We start from the raw sequence: 20341 nt of genomic DNA, 5'->3' as shown, positions 1-20341 counted from the left end.
ATGTGATATGTTACGATAAAATAGGAAAAAGTAGCAAGAAGTAACTAATAATGACAGGAAGACCTCTTTTATTATATTATATATAGAAGTCATACTTCCATTTCCTACCAGGAACTTATTTCTACTAATAAATTTCTGTTTTGTAGTTCATTGTTTTAGTAAGAAGATCAAGTAAATGAACGAAGTATAAAGAAAGTATGAAGGAATTACAAAAAGCAATGGAAAAGTGAAATTAAAAATTCTTATGATAAGATTTATTTTAAGCAAAACTGGTTAATAGATATCTCAAATTATAGAGTTGATGGCTGCAAATAGTAAAAAAGAGGGCTCAAATTGTTTCACAAGTATCATGATCAGGCTTTTTAAACTGGTGACAATCTTGACTGAGTGTCAGAATATAACTGAGTGATAATCCCTGACAGATAACAGATCTTGTCTTTGACAGTAAAAAAACTTTACTGTAGGTTTTTTTTTATTATTATTTTTACTTATACTCATTGGGTTTTGTTCCTTTATTTTTATTTTTGTGTGTGTGTGTGTTTGTGTGTGTGTGTGCGCGTGCGTGCTTATCACATTTAGCAAGGTATGAAAAATGACATCCACTTTTTTTTAGTCAGCACATAAATAAGTCTATAATGTGTTAAATCTTAAAAAAGTCTGCATACTTCTGTCTCTATCTTCTGCAGTAAAAGTCCTGTAGACAGTTGTTTCTGAACAGTGGTGAAAGAAATTATTGTGAACACGTTGATCTGCCTAGGGGTAGTGAGGCCCTACAGAGGGATCTGGACAGGCTGGATAGCTGGGCTGAAGACAATGGGATGAAGTTCAACAACACCAAATGCTGGGTCCTGCACATTGGCCACAACAATCTCAGGCAACACTACAGGCTTGGGATAGAGTGTCTGGAAAACTGTGTAGAGGAAATGGACCTGGGGATATTAGTTGATATTTGGCTGAACATAAGCCAGCAGTGTGCCCAGGTAGCCGAGAAGGCCAATGACATCCTGGCTTGCATCAGAAACAGCACTGCCAGCAAGAACAGGGAAGTGATTGTCCCCCTGTACTCAGCTCAGGTGCGAACACATCTTGAATACTGTGTCCAGTTTTGGGCCCCTCACTGCAAGAAAAACATTGAGGCCCTGGAGCGTGTTCAAAGAAGGGCAACCAAAATGGTGAAGGGTTTGGAGCACAGGCCTTAAGAGGAATGGTTGAGGGAGCTGGGATTATTCAGTCTGGAGAAGAGGAAGCTCAGGGAAGACTTTATTGCTCTCTGTAGCTACCTGGAGGGAGGTTGTAGTGAGCTGGGGGTCAGCCTCTTCTCTCATGTAGCTAGTGAGAGGACTAGAGGAAATGGCTTCAAGCTGCACTAGGAGAGATTCAAGCTGGATGTTAAGAAATACTACTACTCTGAAAGAGTGGTCAGGCACTGGAATAGGCTGCCCAGGGAGGTGGTGGAGTAACCAGCACTGGAGGTGTTCAACGTACATTTGGACGTTGTGCTGAGGGGCATGGTTTAGTGAGAGCTATTGGTGATGTGTAAATGGTTGGACTGGATGATCTTACAAGTCTTTTCCAACCTTGGTGATTCTGTGATTCTGTAATATAAATGTATACTCAGCATTCTTTCTCTTAATTTATGACATTAAAAACACTAAGGAAAGTAAAGAATAAGGAGATCAAAAATGTGCTTTCAACATGTTTCTCTACCAACTGTATAAACAAAAATATGGAAAATGAAAAAAAAACAGAATCAAATAGATAACACTGCTTAGGGAAAGTCATTTTTTACTATAGCTGTGCCAAATTCTCAGAGGAAAAAGATTTCTAAAGGTTCATTGTTTCTATATGATTTTAAAAGATGCTAATATGATGTCTGTTAAAACACATAATGCTGCCTGCAGTGACTTGATTAATTCATATTATTGGTAATAGCAGCTACACACATAAATCTCCTCTGATCTGAAGGAAAGAAAGATTTTGAGTTTTTGAAAATGTGTATTACTTAAACGGTAAACTATAACCAGTCTTCAGGAGTCATACCACTTTGCTGAATAAATTTCTTTTAAGCATTTCATGGTGGTGATTTTTTTAACTTCTTAACAAAACCTGTCAATTTATAGTTTTGCTTTCCAGCTCTCTTCTGAACTATTACAATCATCACTAATCCAGTTCAGTTAGATGGCTACATAGTTTACAACTCAGAATGTCATTTTTTTTGAAGAAAAGCTAATCTTTCACACTGTCAGTAGCATTTTTGTTGTTAGTGAAATTCATCAATCTAAAAGTATGCTGGGAACTTTCTAATCATCTACACATGGCATGAAACCTCATATAAGACAGAAGTGTATTGTGGGGTATCTGCAGTATTTCTTCTGAGTCTTTCCTTTGGTGTCTGACTCTTCAGCTCAGCAGAGTTGTTTTTGTTTGTTTGTTTGTTGTTTGTTGCTTGTTTGTTTGTTTGTTTTAAAAAGATGTCTGTGCAAAGAAGAATGACATGGCTAGATTGTTGCTTTAGTTTGGTTGTTTTCGTTTCAGTGACAAATTTACAGGTAAAGTATATTTATACTTTTACCAAGTGACATTTTTCAAGCTTTGTTGAAACAGCTAAAGAAATTAACATGTAAAATAATCAGATATTCTTTCCCAATTTCCCTGTTTCAGAATTACAGCAATAGCTGCCATTTGCAGTATTTATATGACTTGTCATGCAAAACTGCAAACACATTGTACTACTTTCATGAAATATACTTTTTCTATACAGCTGCTTCCTGCTCAAAAAAGAATTTCCATTTTAGAATCTTTTTATATTAGCATGTTCCTGATGCATGCTGAGGGACTTGAAAAGCTTGTTCTATATTGTCCTTCAGGACACAATTACATGAAAACAATATCACAAGACAAAATTTTATTCATCTTTTAGTCTTGGTACAAACTGATGTAATCTAAATGCAGAGTGATTTGGGAATGAATTATCTGATGATATTTTTATCCCTATTTCTATACCTATTTCTCTAGTACAAAAAAAAAACCTATCTGGAATGGATACAATAGGAATCTTCAATCAGAGCTAAGAGGGTTGTGATCAGCAGCACAGAGTTTAGTTGGAGGCTTGTATTTAGCAGTATTCCTCAGGGGTCAGTGCTGGATCAAGTTTTGTTCAACATCTTCATCAATGACCTGGATGAGGGGATAGTGTCCACTCTCAGCAAGTCTGATGATGATACAAAGCTGGGAGGTATGGCTGACACACCAGAAAGCTGTGCTGCCATTCAGTGAGACCTGAACAGGCTGAAGAGTTGGGATGAGAGGAAGCAGATGAGGTTTAATAAGTGTAGAGTCTTGCACCTAGGAAGGAATAACCGCATGGACTAGTATGTGTTGGGGGATGACCTACTGGAGAGAAGCTCTACACAGCGCCATAAGCCAGCACTGTGCCCTGGTGGACAAGAAGTCCAATGGGATCCCGGAGTGGATTAGAAAGAGAGTGGCCAGCAGGTCAAGGGAGGTGATCTTCCACATCTACTCAGTCCTGGTGGGGCCTAACTTGGCATATTGTGTCCAGTTCTCCCTGGTACAAAGAAGGCAAGGATCTCTTGGAAAGAGTACAGTAGAGGGTCACAAAGATGATAAAGGTCCTGGAGCAACTCTCTTATGAGCAAAGGCTGAGCAATCTGGGTCTGTTAAGCCTTGTAAAAAGACGACTCAGAAGGGATCTTATCCATGTCTATAAATATCTAAGGTTTGGGAGGCAAAGGATGAGAGTGCGGCAATAGGACAAAGCCACAAACTGAAATATAGGAAGTTCCACACAAATGTACGTGAGAACTTCTTCATAACAAGGGTGATGGAGCACTGTAACAGGCAGCTGAGAGAGGTTGTAGAGTCTCCTCTGGAAACATTCAAGACCCACCTGGACACCTACTTGTGCAACCTGGTCTAGGAAGCTGACTTTGGCAAAGGGCTGATCTCTGGAGGTCCCTTCCAACCCCTAAAAATCTGTGAATCTTTTCTTCATGAACAATATCTTCTCTAATCTTTTACATTTAGGAGAAAATAAAGATTTACAAAGAGAGCAGCAGAGGAAATTCTGACTTAGGACACTTCTTCCACAGAGAAAGATCATAGGTCTGGCAGCTTTTAAATAAAAGTCCTATTCCTAAGGTGCTTTTTTTTTCTTTTTTTTTTTTTCTTTTTTTTTTTCAAAGATTCCAAAAGCCCATTGGTACTCAAAGAAATATACAGGTTGTTCAAAGCTCAGTGTCTTGCCTGAGGTGTAGTTACCCTGAAATTGAGTTGATTCACTTGAAGACTGTAGTAATTTGTATATTAGGTGATATTGATTCATAGATTCATAGATACATTAGGTTGGAAAGGACTTACAAGATCATCTAGTCCAACCATCCTCCTATCACCATCCCTACCCACTAAGCTACTAAATCAAATCCCTTAGCACCTCCTCTAAATGCTTCTTGAACAGCGCTAGGGATGGTGCCTCAACCACCTCCCTAGGCAGGCCATTCCAGTGCCTGACCGCTCTTTCAGAGAAAAAATGTTTCCTCGGGTCTAATCTAAATCTTCACTGGTGCAACTTGTGGCCATTCCTTCTCATCCTGTCATTTGTTATCTGGGAGAAGAGGCCCACCCCCTCTTCACCACAACCCCCCTTCAGGAAGTGGTGGAGTGCAATAAGGTCTCCTCTGAGCCTCCTCTTCTCCAGACTAAACAATCCCAGCTCCCTCAGCCGCTCCTCATAAGACTTGTGCTCCAGACCCCTCACCAGTTTTGTTGCCCTTCTCTGAACACGCTCCAGGGCCTCAATGTCCTTCTTGTAGTGAGGGGCCCAAAACTGAACACAGTACTCGAGGTGCAGCCGTACCAGAGCTGAGTACAGGGGGATGATCACCTCCCTGCTCCTGCTGGCTACACTGTTTCTAATACAGGCCAGGATGCTGTTGGTCTTCTTGGCCACCTGGACACACTGCTGGCTCATGTTAAGCCGAGCATCAACCAACACCCCCAGGTCCTTTTCCTCTCTACATTCTTCAAGCCATTCTGCCCCAAGCCTATAGCATTGCATGCGGTTATTGTGGCCAAAATGCAGGACCCGGCACTTGGCCTTATTGAACCTCATCCCATTGAGCTCAGCCTATCTATTCAGCCTATCCAAATCCCTCTGAAGGGCCTCCCTACCCTCAGGCAGTTTGACACATCCTCCCAACTTGGTGTCATCTGCAAACTTACTGAGGGTACACTCAATCCCCTCGTCTAGGTCATCAGTAAAGATATTAAACAAGATGGGCCTCAATACCGACCCTTAGGGGGCACCACTCGTTAACAGGACACCAGCTGGACTTAACTCCATTAACCACTACCCTCTGGGCACAGCCCTCTAGCCAGTTCTCCACCCAGAGAAGAGTGAACCTGTCCACATCATGGGCTGACAGTTTCCCCAGGAGAATACTGTGGGAGACAGTGTCAAAGGCCTTGCTGAAGTCCAGGTAGACTACATCAACAGCCTTTCCCTCATCTACCTGTCTGGTCACCCAGTCATAGAAGGAGATGAGGTTGGACAAGCATGACCTGCCCTTTATGAACCTGTGCTGGCTGGGTCTGATCCCTTGGTTGCCATAACTTTCTCTGCTCCATAACTTTCCCTGATACCAAGGTCAGGCTGACAGGCCTGTAGTTCCCCAGGTCTTCCTTATGGCCTTTCTTGTAGATGGGAGTCACATCGGCAAGCCTCCAGTCTTCTGGGACCTCTCCAGATAACCAGGAATGCTGATAGATGGTAGAAAGCAGCTTGGACATCACCTCTGCCAGCTCCCTCAGCACCCTTGGCTGGATCCCATCTGGTCCCATGGACTTGTGGCAGTTCAGATGGAAGAGCAGGTCTCTGACTGTCTCTGCTAGGAGACAGTCTCCTCTTTATATCATGTCTCCTCTTCCATCTGCAGAGGTTATGGAATATTCAGCTACGAAGAAAGGGAACGAGAGGATGTCTTAGTGATGAACAATGCAGTGGTGCTGCCAAAGATACAATCAGAGTTAGCATCCATTTCTCAAAGACAGATAGCCAAACTAATGAAATGCAAACAAGGAAACCTTTAAGCAAAGGCAAACAATTCTCTTTAATGGTAATAAAATATTACTTAGTTCTGAACACCTGATTCTGATGCAGTGACTAGTAGGCAAAAAGCTTTTTTTTTTTTTAATTTTCCTTGTAGTGATATATATATTAAAAAAACAAACAAACAGAAAAAACACACCTCCATTGTTCTTTCAGTTAAAATAAATTAATTAAGATTTTCTACAAAAATAATAGTATTTATTTGTTGGTCTGTCTAGCACTGTGGTATTTGGTTTCACCTTTTTTCTGAACATTCAAGGCTTCTACTATCTTGCAGTCCTGGAGACACAAGCTTGCACTGTAAATCATTGTTCAATAATTCATATATTCTAACTTTGCACGCATTTAACTCCTTAAGATAGTTATAAGAGTAGAAATGAAAATGTTGAAGATACTTTTTGTGGAACTGTTATAATTGTCTACATCAAATATCTTCATTGAATTAACTTGCTCACAGCATTTAGCAATCACAGAAATTAACATCATTCACACTGAACAATCTCCTATCATGTCTTCATTATATAGTCTTCATACATATATAAGAAAGTAAGGACAGACAACCTAGGAGGAATGCAAAAAAAACTGTATGGGTAGCCAGGGATCAGGTTAGGAAAGGCAAAGCTCTGATGTAGTTAATTCTGGCCAGGTATGTCAAGGGCAACAGGAAATTCTATGGGTATGTTGGTGATAAAATGAAGACTAGAAAAAATGTGGGCACTCCCCTGAAGGAAAAGGAGAACCGTCTATTGAGGTCATGGGGAAAGGTGAAGTATTCAACAACTTTTTTGCCACATTCTTCATCAATAAGTCCTCTAACCACAGTGCCTAATTCACAGAAGAAAAAAGCTTTATGTGAGAATGAAGAACCACCCACTGTAGGAGATCAGGTTCAAGATCATCTAAGGAACATGAATGTACACAAGTCTATAGGAACTTATGTGATACATCCATGGATCCAGAGTGAATTGATAGATGAAATTGCTAAGACACTCTTCATTATAGTTGAAAAGTTGTTCCAGTTGACTGAAATTCCCACTGACTGGAAAAGGGAAACATAAGGCCCATTTTCAAAAAGGAAATAAAAAATAAAAAATAAAAAATGAAGACTTGGGGAACTATGGGCCACATAGTCTCAACTCTGTGCATGACAGTATAAAGGAGCAGATCGTCCTGGAAATTATACTAAGGTACATGGAAAAAGAGAAATGACTGTAAACAGTCAATGAGCCTTTCCAAAGGGTAAATAATGCCTGAAATACTTCGTGGCCTTCTGCAATGGGGTTGCAGCGTAGGTGGATAAGGGAAAGAGCAACTGATATAATCTACATGGACTTGTGCAAAGCATTTCACTCTTTCCTGCACACATCCTTATCTCTAAATTAAGAGATGTGGATTTGATAGATTGACCTCTCAGTGGTTAAGAAATTGGCTGGAAGATCACACTTAGCTGTAGTCAACAGCTTGATGTCCAGGTGGAGTACCTTTGGCAAGTGGTATTCCTCAGGGGTTGATACTGAAACTGGTACTGAGAATGAGTGCAAAGGAAGTAGATGATACAAAGTAGAGTGGCACAGTTAACATGCTGGTGGGAAGGGTTTCCATCCAGAGGGCTCCTGGCAAGCTTGAGTGGTGAGCCCATGGAAACATCATGAAATTCAACATGACTAAATGAAAGATCTTGAGCTGGGTAAACACCAAACAACAATACAGACTAGTGGATGAATGGATTGAGAGCACCCCTGTACAGAAAGACTTGGGAGAATCAGTGGATGAGAATTCCAACGTGACCTGGCAATGTGGCAAAAGAAGAGTAGCTAGTGGAACAAGGGAGGTAATTCTCCACTACCCTGCTCTTATGAGACCTCACCTAGAGCACAATGTTCATTTCTGGAACCTCCATCATAAGATAGATTATGTATTTCTGCATGTACAATCAAGGCTTAAATATATGTTCTAGGGCATTCCTATCTCTATTTAGATGAATGCTATTAATACTGCAAAGGATCGAACAATTCACAGATGGAAAGATGAAGTCAAGATCACATCAGAATGTGTTAGTGCTATAGGTAGCAGACTTTAATCACATGAGAATATAAATTGCTTTTCAAAGAGATTTCAGAATATTATTGGTAAATAATCTACATTGTCAAGTTTTTGAAATTATGGAAATTTATCACGTCATATTGAGTCACTGCAGTAGTATTTGTAAAAATCAGAATTCAACAGAAAATATTGCTAATATTAACTTAGATCCTTACATTAAAGGGAAAAATAATTAAATTATTTTTCAGTGAGCTCTAACTCTTGATTCATCATTATTCCTAGTTAGACAAGTTATAGAGTTACTATAAGCAAAGTGGTACTGACAAGTGCATTTAAACAGTTAACTAAAAACTATTTTATATATTGGAAATGCCTCTAATAAAATAGATCGCTGTATTTTCAGTTTCACTCTTCCAATGTGGCTTACAGAATTTGTAATACTAGGTTGATGAACTAATATTTCTATTTTGTAGGACAAAATTAATGAGAAAAGCAAATTATATGTGTTTCATAGTACAACTGAAGCATAAAAAAACCTCAGTAATATATGATCACATGTACTATATATTTTGAAAAATGAGAGTGAACAAGTCTTTAATAAAGTCATTACTTCTCATATCATAAATCACTAAGGCTTATTTTTGTGCAGTAGATACTAGCTAGTCAAGGACAACTCTTTAAAATTTGTCCTTGCTTGTAATTTACTGCACAAGAAGTTTCACATATGTAGGTTTTTTACTAATACAGAGTAGTAGTACACTATGTGTTATTATAAAATGCAAAACATTTAGTAAAATAAATAGAATTTCCACTCTAAAACGTGCTTGAAAAATACCAGCAATTTGAAGTTCAAAGTACCAGTAAAGTACAGTCAAACATTACAGATCCTTTAAAATTCTTTACAAAAACTGCACAGTTTATCTATATCAGACAAAGAATAAATTTAGACCACGCTGCATGTTTCTCATAGTGATCATCACTGTCTTCTTTGGTCATTGTTAATGAAACATTTGTGACAGTCGCTGTTGTATGTGTCACTGAGTCTTTTCAGTTTCCTCTGAATCTTAGAGATTAAGAATATTGGCCTTTACCTTATTTCACAATGAAAAATAAATAAATAAATAAGATACTTCCTTTTTTTTTTTTTCTGAAGCTCTACCCTGTGCACTTACTTAACATTCTGAAGCTAAGATGAACAAATTCAAGACTTACTTTTCCTATCTATGGTTTAGTTTTTGTTTTTTTTTAATAGTGTCTACATAGATGGACGCATACATGTACACACATAATCCTTGTCCCATGCCTACAGCAAGTGCTATTTTGTGTCTATTTATCATAATAGATTTGATTTGTGCTCCTATTTTTCAAGCTCAGGGAGAGTTTAGCTTTAAGCTTCTTAGTGCATAACATCTTAATAAGCTAAACTTCCAGTGCAAAACAGGCTGCCCTGTAATTATGAGGACTTAAAGCATCCTTCCTGTTTGGAACATTTTTTTTTTTTAAATCAGATTAATATGACTTTCTACCAGAATATAAGAATTCAAATGCATTTAAGAAAAAGCTTTACTTCTGAAACACACAAAAACTGCTGTTTACAATGATGTGTCATTATCAAAGTTTTTAAGAATATATGTGCAAGGGTAGTACTTGATAAGTGTAGTCTCAAAACTCTTATTTCTGAACAGTAAGAATCAGAAATTAATCCATGGATTTCTTCCAGGAGTTTAAATAAAAACAACAACACAACTCACTATCTTGGTCTCCTAAAATGAATTTAAAGATTCCCTGATTATGAAAATAACATGTTTTGGTGAAGGTTTTCCGTTTCCTCTTCTACTGTTTTTCCACCCATTCTAATCACCTTCACAATCATGCTCCCTGTAGTACCACTTTCTGCTTGACTAGACAGTAAAAAGCAATTTATATGTATTTTAGGTAGATCAGCAAGAATTAATATCTTCCCTTCTGAATGGGAACTGTTGAATCACGGCCTGAACCACTGATGGGTCACCTGAGGCAAGCACCGAGTCACCTGCAGGAGCACAGGTGAAGGCAATGCACCTGTGTGAGTGGAAGGGGTGGAGTCTGGCTCCACCTCTTCCAGAACCCATTTAAGGGCTGACCATCACTAGGGAAAGATCTCTTCTTGGAGATTTCTCCCCTGTGGTGTTATCACCAAACCTCAACTATCTGGAAAAGGTGAGCCTCTCTTTTTTCTCTGGTTGTCTGTTTACCATCTAGATGAGCCTAGCAAAATATGCCATCTGCCTTACGATTTTCTCAGAGTACCACTCTTTTGGGTTACCCACCCTGCACCTTCACTCCCCACTTCTCATCTTGTATTGAAACTTCTGCTTTTACAGTCTTTCTATTTAAAACTGAGGTAATTATAGAGTTCAGTATTCAATATATATATATTAAAAAACAAAAAAAAACCTGATTGCAATTTGTTGTTTTGTTTCATTTTCTTCAGATATCTATTGCACATTTATCTTTATCTCTGACCTCAGTATCCAGAAAAATTACTAGCTCTTCTTTTTTCATTCTACTCACTTCTTAAAGGTATAACGATGCTATTTGAACTACTTCTAGTTGCTTCTACCTCTTCTGAAACATTTCACGTTTGCCTGAAGTTTTGCTTTATGCATTTTTTCCTTTCCATTTCAATTTTTGTATCTCACTCCTGATAGTATGTAATATTGTCTAGTGATATTTCATATTAAGAAATATGAATCACAACATGAAATTATCTGGAAACTTTAACTATTTTTAAAGCAGCCTATTTAATAGGAAATTACCTTATAAAATATCTGTATTTGTACTACTAATGTTTACTAGTACTAACAAATCATTCTTTTTCACAGTAACTAGCAGATTCAAAACTGGTATATTTTTGCTTAGTCCAGTTGAGGACTTTCTAACATAATGAAGACTAATTTGGAATAACACTGGTAATCTTGAAAGTATTCATATTTCTGCTATTCTCATTCTTCCAAAGTACTGTGATACGCTGGCTTTGCCTTGAGAAGTTCAGTGTAAATTATTATTATCCATATCCTTTGATCACCTTCTCTAGATGATCCATTTAATAATTTTTTTTCAAATTTCTGCTGTTTTCAAGTAAAACTTCTACTAAGGTACTAGACTTCACCACTACATCCTATATCAATACAGAATGCAAACAAAAGGAGAAAAACACTATGTAAGCTAAAATAAGTATCACAGTAATGAATAAATTTATAAAGATAATTCTGCAGGATCTGTACATATGTGTAGTAATAACAGACATGGATAGTCATCTGAGAGTGGTGACTGGCTTACTGTAAGTCAGCAGTTTGCCTAGTAGCCAAGAGGTCAAGCCACATGTTTGGAGTGCATATACATAGCACAAATGGTCAAGAGAGGTGATTATCCTATTGTATTTACTGTTGATGTGGCCCCACCTTGAATATTGCTTGTAGTTTGGGCCTTCACAATACAATGGACATTAAGGTCCTTGAAGAGCAGAGCTGGTGAAAATGCTGATAAATGTATGAGTAGAGGCTGAGGACATGTGGGTTTAATCTGGAGAAAAGGAGGCAAGAGATGACCTCATTGCTTCCTCCAACTCCCAAACTCTTCTCCTTAATAACCACTGATAGGACACAAATGAACAACACAATGTTGTGGCAGGGGAGGTTCAGACTGAACATTAGGTTAAATATTTTCACTGCAGGGGTGATCAAACACTGCAAAAGGATTTCTAGTGAAATGGTTGTTTTCCCATGCCTGTGGGAAAACAATTCCCATGATCAGGAAGTATTTAGGTAATATCCTCAGTAATATGCTTAAATTTTATTTATTCCTGAAGTTGATCAGGTAGTTGGACTTAATGACCTTTGAAGGTACATTCCATCTGAACTCTTAACTTCTAAATAGAAGTTAAGATTATTTATTTAGCAGCTACTGTTCATGTTTTCTAATTAATAGGAAAATGTTTCTGAACACTTTGTAGGATGTAAAATACAGTAAATGAAAACATATTTTTGGAGGTTAGTCTGCAGGTGTGAATGTTCAAAGTGAATGAATAAAGAATGACAAGTGATCTCACAGCTGGACTTGGTGGAACAGGTAATGTTGTACTATCTATTGGCATGAGGTGGTGGCGGCAAATTCTATCTCTCCAAAACCTTATGAGGTTCAATAAAGCCAAATGCCGGGTCCTGCACTTTGGCCACGATAACCCCATGCAATGCTAGAGGCTTGGGGCGGAATGGCAGAAAAGGAAAATGTTCACATGGAGGAAAAATTGCATATCACTTTTGCATTAAATGAGATTGTGTAGAAACCATATACATATAGCTTATACTGTGTGGAGGAAAGTGGGTGAAGGTACAGGACAGGAAGAGTGTTTAGGTTCCTAAGGATTGTCCCTAATGCACTCCTGCATTTCTCATAATATTTGTCATTTGGGGGTTTGATGAACCTTTCTGCATAATTTTCTCAGATTCTTTTTATATCAGTAAAAGTGAAAGTCTCTAGGGTTTTAAATTAAGGTATTTTTCCCCAAGTAATACTGTTACTATGACAGCACAGTGTGGGAAGAAGAAAATACCCTTTCTTTGCAGCTATTTCTCTGCAAGTTGTCAATTCCAGAATTACATAGAAAGTGTACAGCCCAACAGTTACCTCAATAAGCAGGCAAACATAGATTCAGTGTATATTATACTAGAATGTTCAAGTATGGTTTAATTAACAGTACTGCAGGGGTGTGTGAAAGGAGAGCATCTGCTCCTTGAAATTAGTCAAGAACCTTTTTCTAACATTACAAAGAATAACAAAGGGAAGAAGCCATAAGGAAGAGCACACGAGGACATAAACCTGGCTGAGAAGTAAGAGAGACAAGGACAAAAACCAAATCTGGTCAATCACACTATTTCATGAGGGTAGGTAGGAGTGTTAGAATTCCTGCTGATTGGATGCTATGTGATCAAGAACACAAACCAACCACCACCAACAACAAATTCACACAAAAAACAATAAAACCTCCTAGAAAGAAAATACAAGATAAATACATAAATACATTCTCAATTACTATTTTGAGTAAAGAACACAATCTCCCTGCACTGCTCTATTTAGAAAACTGTGCTTCATTCCTATTTGTTTTGGAATAAAACATTCTAGTAATGACATAAAACATTGCTACTTGGAAGAAAGCACTTCTGGATACTTCCACTTTGCTACCACATTCCATAATGTGGTAGCTTTATATTACCTTTTATTTGTTTCTTCTGCTTCTACAATGTTGTTGCTTGAAGTAAATCAGAGTTCTCCAGGACATAATTAGTAAAGAAGAAAATTTGTAGATCCTCTTCTGCATAGAGATGATTTGACATCTGATCATCACAACTGGGCTGCATCTGGCAAAATTATCAGAAACTGCCTAATCATCATATTGTTTCTCTCCTTCATTGTAGATTGGAATATGAATAGATAATAGATATGAATAAATTAACCTTATTTTTTCTATTATTTTTTATCTTTTTTATTATTTTTCCTCTGTCCTGTAGATTCAAGCTTTTATGGTTTTAACCTTAGCAAGAAAAATATAACTAGTAATTTTTTATAAATATTTAAAAAAAGAAATAATATTTATTAAGACACTTTCTTTCATTTGTAAATAGGATTTTTCTGTGTTACTTATCTTGATTCATCCATTCAACAGAGCAGACACAGGGGCTTTGCAACCATGTAGACAAACTGATTTTTTTCTATCCTAAATATGAGAAAATATGAAGTGTTAGGTATAGTCTGCTATTGCAGCAGGAACAGAAGATGATTGAGTATACTCAAGTCAGAAATAAAATTATGTCTGGAAGAATGGATTTTGTTATTCCTTTGGGGATTTTGAGGTTAGTTATTAGTGTTGCTGTTTGAGGGTTTATTTGCTTACCATAGCACAAACTGCTGTTCCGCATACCTGAACTACATCTTCAGCAGCTCTCATCCCAGTTGATAGCTTGGTTTACCAGCTGCTTTAAGCAGGTACTTTTCATGTCTTCTTTACTGCATATTAAGTTGTTTTTATTTTATTTATTTATTGTTTGTTTTTGTTCTGATAGAAAAAGAGAATACATTGTTCATTGTCCTAAATGCTGTAACTGGATGTGAACTGTGAGTCTTTTATCATGTTTGCCCTTAGTATTTAGCTTCCTAGATTTTAAGACATGGGATTATGTACACTGAGAAGATATTGCTTTGAGGAACTAAAAAACTCTTAGAATAGTACATCCTGGACAAAAAAATGCAGCATTGTGAAAGACAAGTACATATAGTAATACAGTTCTAGGCCCCTTATAAAGTGAGCTGCAACAGGATAAAATTAGTGGTAAATGTCTTCATTTTCACCTAGTAGCTTAACAGTTCATAGAATCAAAGAATAGCTTCAGGTAGAGGCAGACCCTAAAATCATCTAGTTCCAACCCCCTGCCACAGACAGTGTTGCTACCCATCAAATCAGGCTGCCCACAGCCCTGTTCAGCTTTGCCTTAAATGACTCCAGGAATGGGACATGCACAGCTATTCTGTGCTACCTGTTCCACTGCCTTACCACCCTCTGAGTAAAAAATTCTAATATCTAACCTAAATGAACTCTCTTAAAGTTTAAAGCCATTCCCCTTTGTCCTGCCACTCCTAGATCATGTAAAAAATCAATTTTCTTCCTACTTGTAAACTCCTTTCAAGTACTAGAACATACAATGAGGTTTTGTCAGAACCTTCTCTTCTCCAAGCTAAACAAGAGCAACTCCTCAAACCTGACTTCATATGAGAGGTGCTCCAGCTCTTTGATCTTTGTGACCTGCCTCTAGTCCTGCTCCAACAGTGTCACATTCTTCCTGTACTAGGGGCTCAGGCCAGGACACAGTACTCCAGATGGGGCCTTGAAAAGACATAGTAGAGGGTGACAATCACTTCCTTTAACCTGTTGGTCACCACCCCTGTTGATGCAGCCCAAGATACCATTAGCCTTCCAAGTGTGACAGTACACTGCTGGCTAATGTCCAGCTTTCTATTCACCAGGACCCCTGAATCTTTCTCCACAGGGCTGCTCTTGGGAGCTTTTCTCCTAGTCTGCAAACAAGTCTGGGATTGCCTCAACCCAAGTTGTTAAACCTAAGATTCTCATGTTTCTCCCTGTTTTTTTTTTAGCCTGTCTGTGTCCCTCTGGATGGTGTGCCTTCCTTTCACTGTATCAACTGTATCACTCAGCTTGGTGTTAACACCAAAATTGTTGAGAACACACACAATCCCACTAAGAAATTGACAAAGGTGTTGAATAACACTGTTCCATACAGGGACCTCTCAGAAACACTACTCATAACTGGACTCTACCTGGACCTAAAGCCACTGACAATAACCAACAAGTCTCCAACTATCCAAGCAATTCTTTATTCACTGAATAGTCTAGCCTTCAGCTCCAAATATTTGCAATACAGAGACAAGGGGGTGGCATGGGACAACATCAATGGCAGTTATAGTCATTTAGGAAATGAGAAAAATTAGCACCTTTTTATTCAATTTTTCTCCATGTAAAATGGTAGGAAGCTAATCTAGCAAGAGTCTAGCATGAAAAGCCTTTACATCTCAAAAGTAGTGCCAGATATCTATGCTTGCATGTAAGACTTATGAGCAGCCAAACGTAATCAGTGTTGTCAACAGAAAATCTCTAAATTCTGTAAGCAGAGAGCTTACAGAGAAATAAGCAGCATTTCTACTGATTTTGTGTGATCTTAGGGAAAATTTAGGCAAACTGCATTGCCCCCAACAGTTTCCTTCTGCTCTCTTGCTTTATTTTTATTATTATTGTTTCTTACTTTTAAAGGCAGTAATATACTTATTAAGCCTGTGCTGGATTATTCTCACAGAGCCACAGTTAATTCTGGTGAGACAGCAAACTCTACTTTATTCTAATTAAAACTTGGTTTAGTATCAGAATCATATTTTAGACTCCTATTAAACTTATCAAATTAGTCTGCATGGTGTGCATGAATGCACATGAGCTTGTTTTCTGCTCTTGAAGTTGCATATCAGCTGAAGACTGATGCCACTCCTCTGTGAGGCTGGCTGATCAAAGGAGTATCCATCCAGAAATTAGCTCTAAAAAAGAATAAGGGAAGAAGATTGTACAGTGAGGGCAAGACCTATACTCCAGTGCACTGTGACGCTTAGAAGCACAAACAAATGGATTAGCTACTCATTTAAGAGGTGTTGTCCTTTATAATATGCTGAGTTCAATTTATAGCTACTGTAAATAAGTAAAACTACAGTTGAATAAGATTTCATCAGTTCCAGGTTCTTGTGTTGTTTCTCAGATTTTGGTTCTGTTCCTTCACATCATTAGGTCAGGACCTGCTTTCTGTTGTGTTGTTCTTTCCTCTGCAGTGTCTATCAGTCATGCATTATAGGCTTTTAAGCATATGTGGAAAGAATTTCTTCCATCTAGTCACAATCTTTATTGCGTCTGCCACAGACTGCTGACCTTCACTTTGCATTTCTTTCTACATGTCTTCAAACCGCTTCAATCTTGTTTATGAGTTAGGTTAAATGCCTGTAGAATATTTTTTTGGTCACAAGGTCAGCTTTTCTCATTTTCTTGTTAGTTTATTTGGCTTGGTAGTTTGGAGAACCAGCAATCTTCTCTGAATAACAATACCTTCTATAGTGTCCGTATGGTTTATTTATAAAATATATGCTTTTTACTGAATGTCATGTCCTCTATTTCAGATGATTTTTTTTCCCAATTTAGACAGCTTATTTAATTTTTTTTCTTTTCCTATTGTTAGTGCCCTTCTTCCTTGGGATGTGCCAAAATGTTATAATTTCACTAATCATTCCAGTTTTGGAGACAGAAGCAGTCATAAATTGAATGACATCTTTAAGACTGTGCTTAAAATACTATTTAAGTTTAATGGCAAATTTGCTGTCAGTGATATTTTGAAATTATATTTTGATTTTCCTAATTATCTGTGCTTCTGTTTTAGCCACTTACTCTGAATATATTTTCCTAGTCTTTATAGGAATAAGTTTTGAAAGAAATATCTTAAAGTAAAATCAAGATATGCTACGTGACCCGTCTCCTTTTTCAAGAGTATTGACAACCCATGACATATTCATTTTGCAAGAAATCTTGACTGCCTTAAATAGTTTTCTTATACAAAAGTCAAGTGATGTAAATGAAGCCATAATCTCACTCACAGTTCCTTTTTGAATCAGATCAAAATTAATTTTCTTATTTAGAATAAGACCCTGCTCAGTATAAAAGGGTAGGAAAAGCATTTCTCACTCTTATTAATTTCATAACAACATTTGTCATGCAGAAGAGTTTAAGAAAGCTCATCAAAGGTAAGGAACCTCACCAAAGTTCTAACTCTGTTATTGAAGCTGTTTCTTTCACAGCTATAAGGAATGTATCTAGAGAGTTACTTGAATGCAGAGCAAGCAAGATTCCTAACTGTAAATGGGGCCTCTGTAGTCAAATAAAAACATATGTATAATACATGTGGATTTATTTATTTCATTTATCACTGCAATTTGTTCTTCCACAAGTGAAATAGCCCTTGCTTAAGGAGTATCATCTTAGTTAAGCTGTTTCTTCACATTTCTGGCTTTTTGATTGCTTCTCAAAGTTACTGAGAAAGAGGAAAAAATACCCTTTGAAATCACTTACACTGATAATTACATATTTTCCCACCTTCAATATTTGATGTAAATAAACTAGAGTATTTTTTAAGTTTCATTGATGCATTAACTAAAAAAAATAAAAGTGAGGGAAAAGGAAATAATTAGATATCATTGATATTAAATAGCTAAAATTTATTTAATCTAAAGTTAATGAGATCAAATACTGTATTAAGCAAGCTTTACATATTTAAAAAAACAACAACAACAAAAAAAACTTTGTCCAGACAAGTCTGTAAGGAATCTAGAAAGGTAAGAAAGGTATCTGTCAGAAAAGATATAAGAATAATTAATATGCTTCAGGGTAGAAGGTGAAATATATTTTGGTATCTTTTACTGTTAGGTAAAATATATATTTTGGTACATTTTTCTGTTATTCTAAGCTACTGATTGTGGAAAATCTTCCCCATAAAATAATCAAACTGATTTCAAAATAAACAAGAAAAAAAAGTTAAATAGTAAGACAATAGCTTCTCTGTGCTTCTGCAATTCTCTAATACTTAGAAAACTCTTTTCTATACTATATTAGAAAACTGTATTTCTATACTACCAAAATATTGCACAGATTTCTACATTAGTTCTGAATGGTTTGATTTTGAACATAAACCTTATCACAAAAAAATGATGACAGGACTTTTATCAAAATAAAATGTCTTGCTCTTGAAATCACTGTCCTGGGGCTCAGCATTTTTGTTGATGGATACAGCTGTCTTGCTATGTTATGGTGAAGTAGCCCTTTACTGCATAGTGAACTTTTAAATGGATTTTGTTTTGGAAAGCAATTTAATGTTTGCTGATAACTCTGATTGGTACTTTGTCAGTGTTAGCTTATAAGCTGATGTTCTGGTCTGCTTAATTTTTTGAAATACCTTATTTGATTAAGTGATGCCTTACCATCAACAGTTCAGCTGCCTTTTTGCTGATAGATGGATTTTCTCTTCAGTGCTGTTTTGCACTCATTTAGTCTATCATCAGAATTAAAAAAGTGCTGCTTAGATTCACACCACTTCATTTCTTCCTCTCTCTGCTGTTCTTTTACCATAATGTCCTATCATGTAAACTCAGTAGTTGCACAGCAGTCCTATTTTTCTAGAAGAAGGTACGTTTAGACCTCATCTTTTATCTTGCTTTTCCCAAAATTATCTATTCTAATGAATCATGTGAATATTGTGAGAACAACTTGAGCAGATATAAGCTGGTTGACAGGAGGTTTGCCTAAATGAAAGTTCAAGAACAAAATGCGGAGTCAGCGAAATTTGTCAAGTGAAGATAAGAAAGTAGAATAGATGTCCTGTTTTTGAAGATAAAATGGCTTCAGTTCAAAGTTAACATCAGTGAGAAACAGTTTGAGCTACCTCTCCCTTAAAGATTGGAAATTTACACTGGAAATGATTATTAGCTTTAATCCCATGACCACCAGAGATGTCAATCATTTTGTGGAATTTCTGTCCATGTTCTTGGAATATAATCAATAAGTATGTGCTATGCCTTTAAATATGTAGTCATTTCTTTCTTTGGTGGGCATGTTTGGTGAGCAATCCCTATGAACTTAGCACTGTAAATAATGGGAAGACCTGCTTTACATTACACATTGGCATGTCAAGTTACTTTGTTGGTTTTCTCAGCTTCACTAAAAATTTATTTCCATTTCCACTTTAAATACATCCTGTACGACAAAATTAAATCATGAGATTGGTCAAACTCTATTTATTCTGAATGTATCATGTAATTAATAATTTAAATAATCTAATTGTATTCAAAAGGCTTACTATGAATAGGAGAAGGTTCAGCAATCCGGAGAATCAAAGGTATAACAGCATGGCAGTCAAGTAGTAGTATTTTCTTTGAAATTAAATGTATTTAAGAATATTAATGTTGTTTATCTTTTTTAGAGATGGAGATTGGTGTCAGAAATTAACATTTTATGTATGTAAAAAGCTCATTTTAAAGCATGTGTAAAATGATATTGCTGAAGTACTGGAAGTTATATAGATACAATTCCCTGAAACAAAGAATGGACATCTGTTGTGAGACCTAATCCAGCACACTTCTTGGAAATTTTACAAAAATGTCTATTACTCTCGGCAAGAGAATAATTTGTCAGCTAACAAGAGAACTAAATTTTTTGCTGATAGGAAAATATACCCACAGAGAAAATAGTTAAAAATTATTTGGCAATAAAATGCATTTATAAAAGGCTCTTATGGTAGAAGGTACACTCAATATTTCAGAAATAGTAATCACAAATGAGCATACAGAACTGTTACAAATACCAACTCTTCAACCACTGACCCTTTCAATGCAATGACTTGAAATTGTAGTCACTATAATGACTAACATTTTATGATTATGTACCATGAAAAAATGTAGAAGAATATTGAACACAGTTTTGAACTTGCTCAAACACAAATAAAAGAGCTCAGTCTTTCAGGCACATGATTTGCCTGAAAATGA

This window comes from Cyrtonyx montezumae, unplaced genomic scaffold (genome assembly GCF_038088225.1).
Source record: "Cyrtonyx montezumae isolate F1298 unplaced genomic scaffold, pur_monq_1.0 scaffold_3, whole genome shotgun sequence".
In the NCBI taxonomy this organism is placed as follows: Eukaryota; Metazoa; Chordata; class Aves; order Galliformes; family Odontophoridae; genus Cyrtonyx; species Cyrtonyx montezumae.
This window is presented reverse-complemented; position numbering follows the sequence as displayed.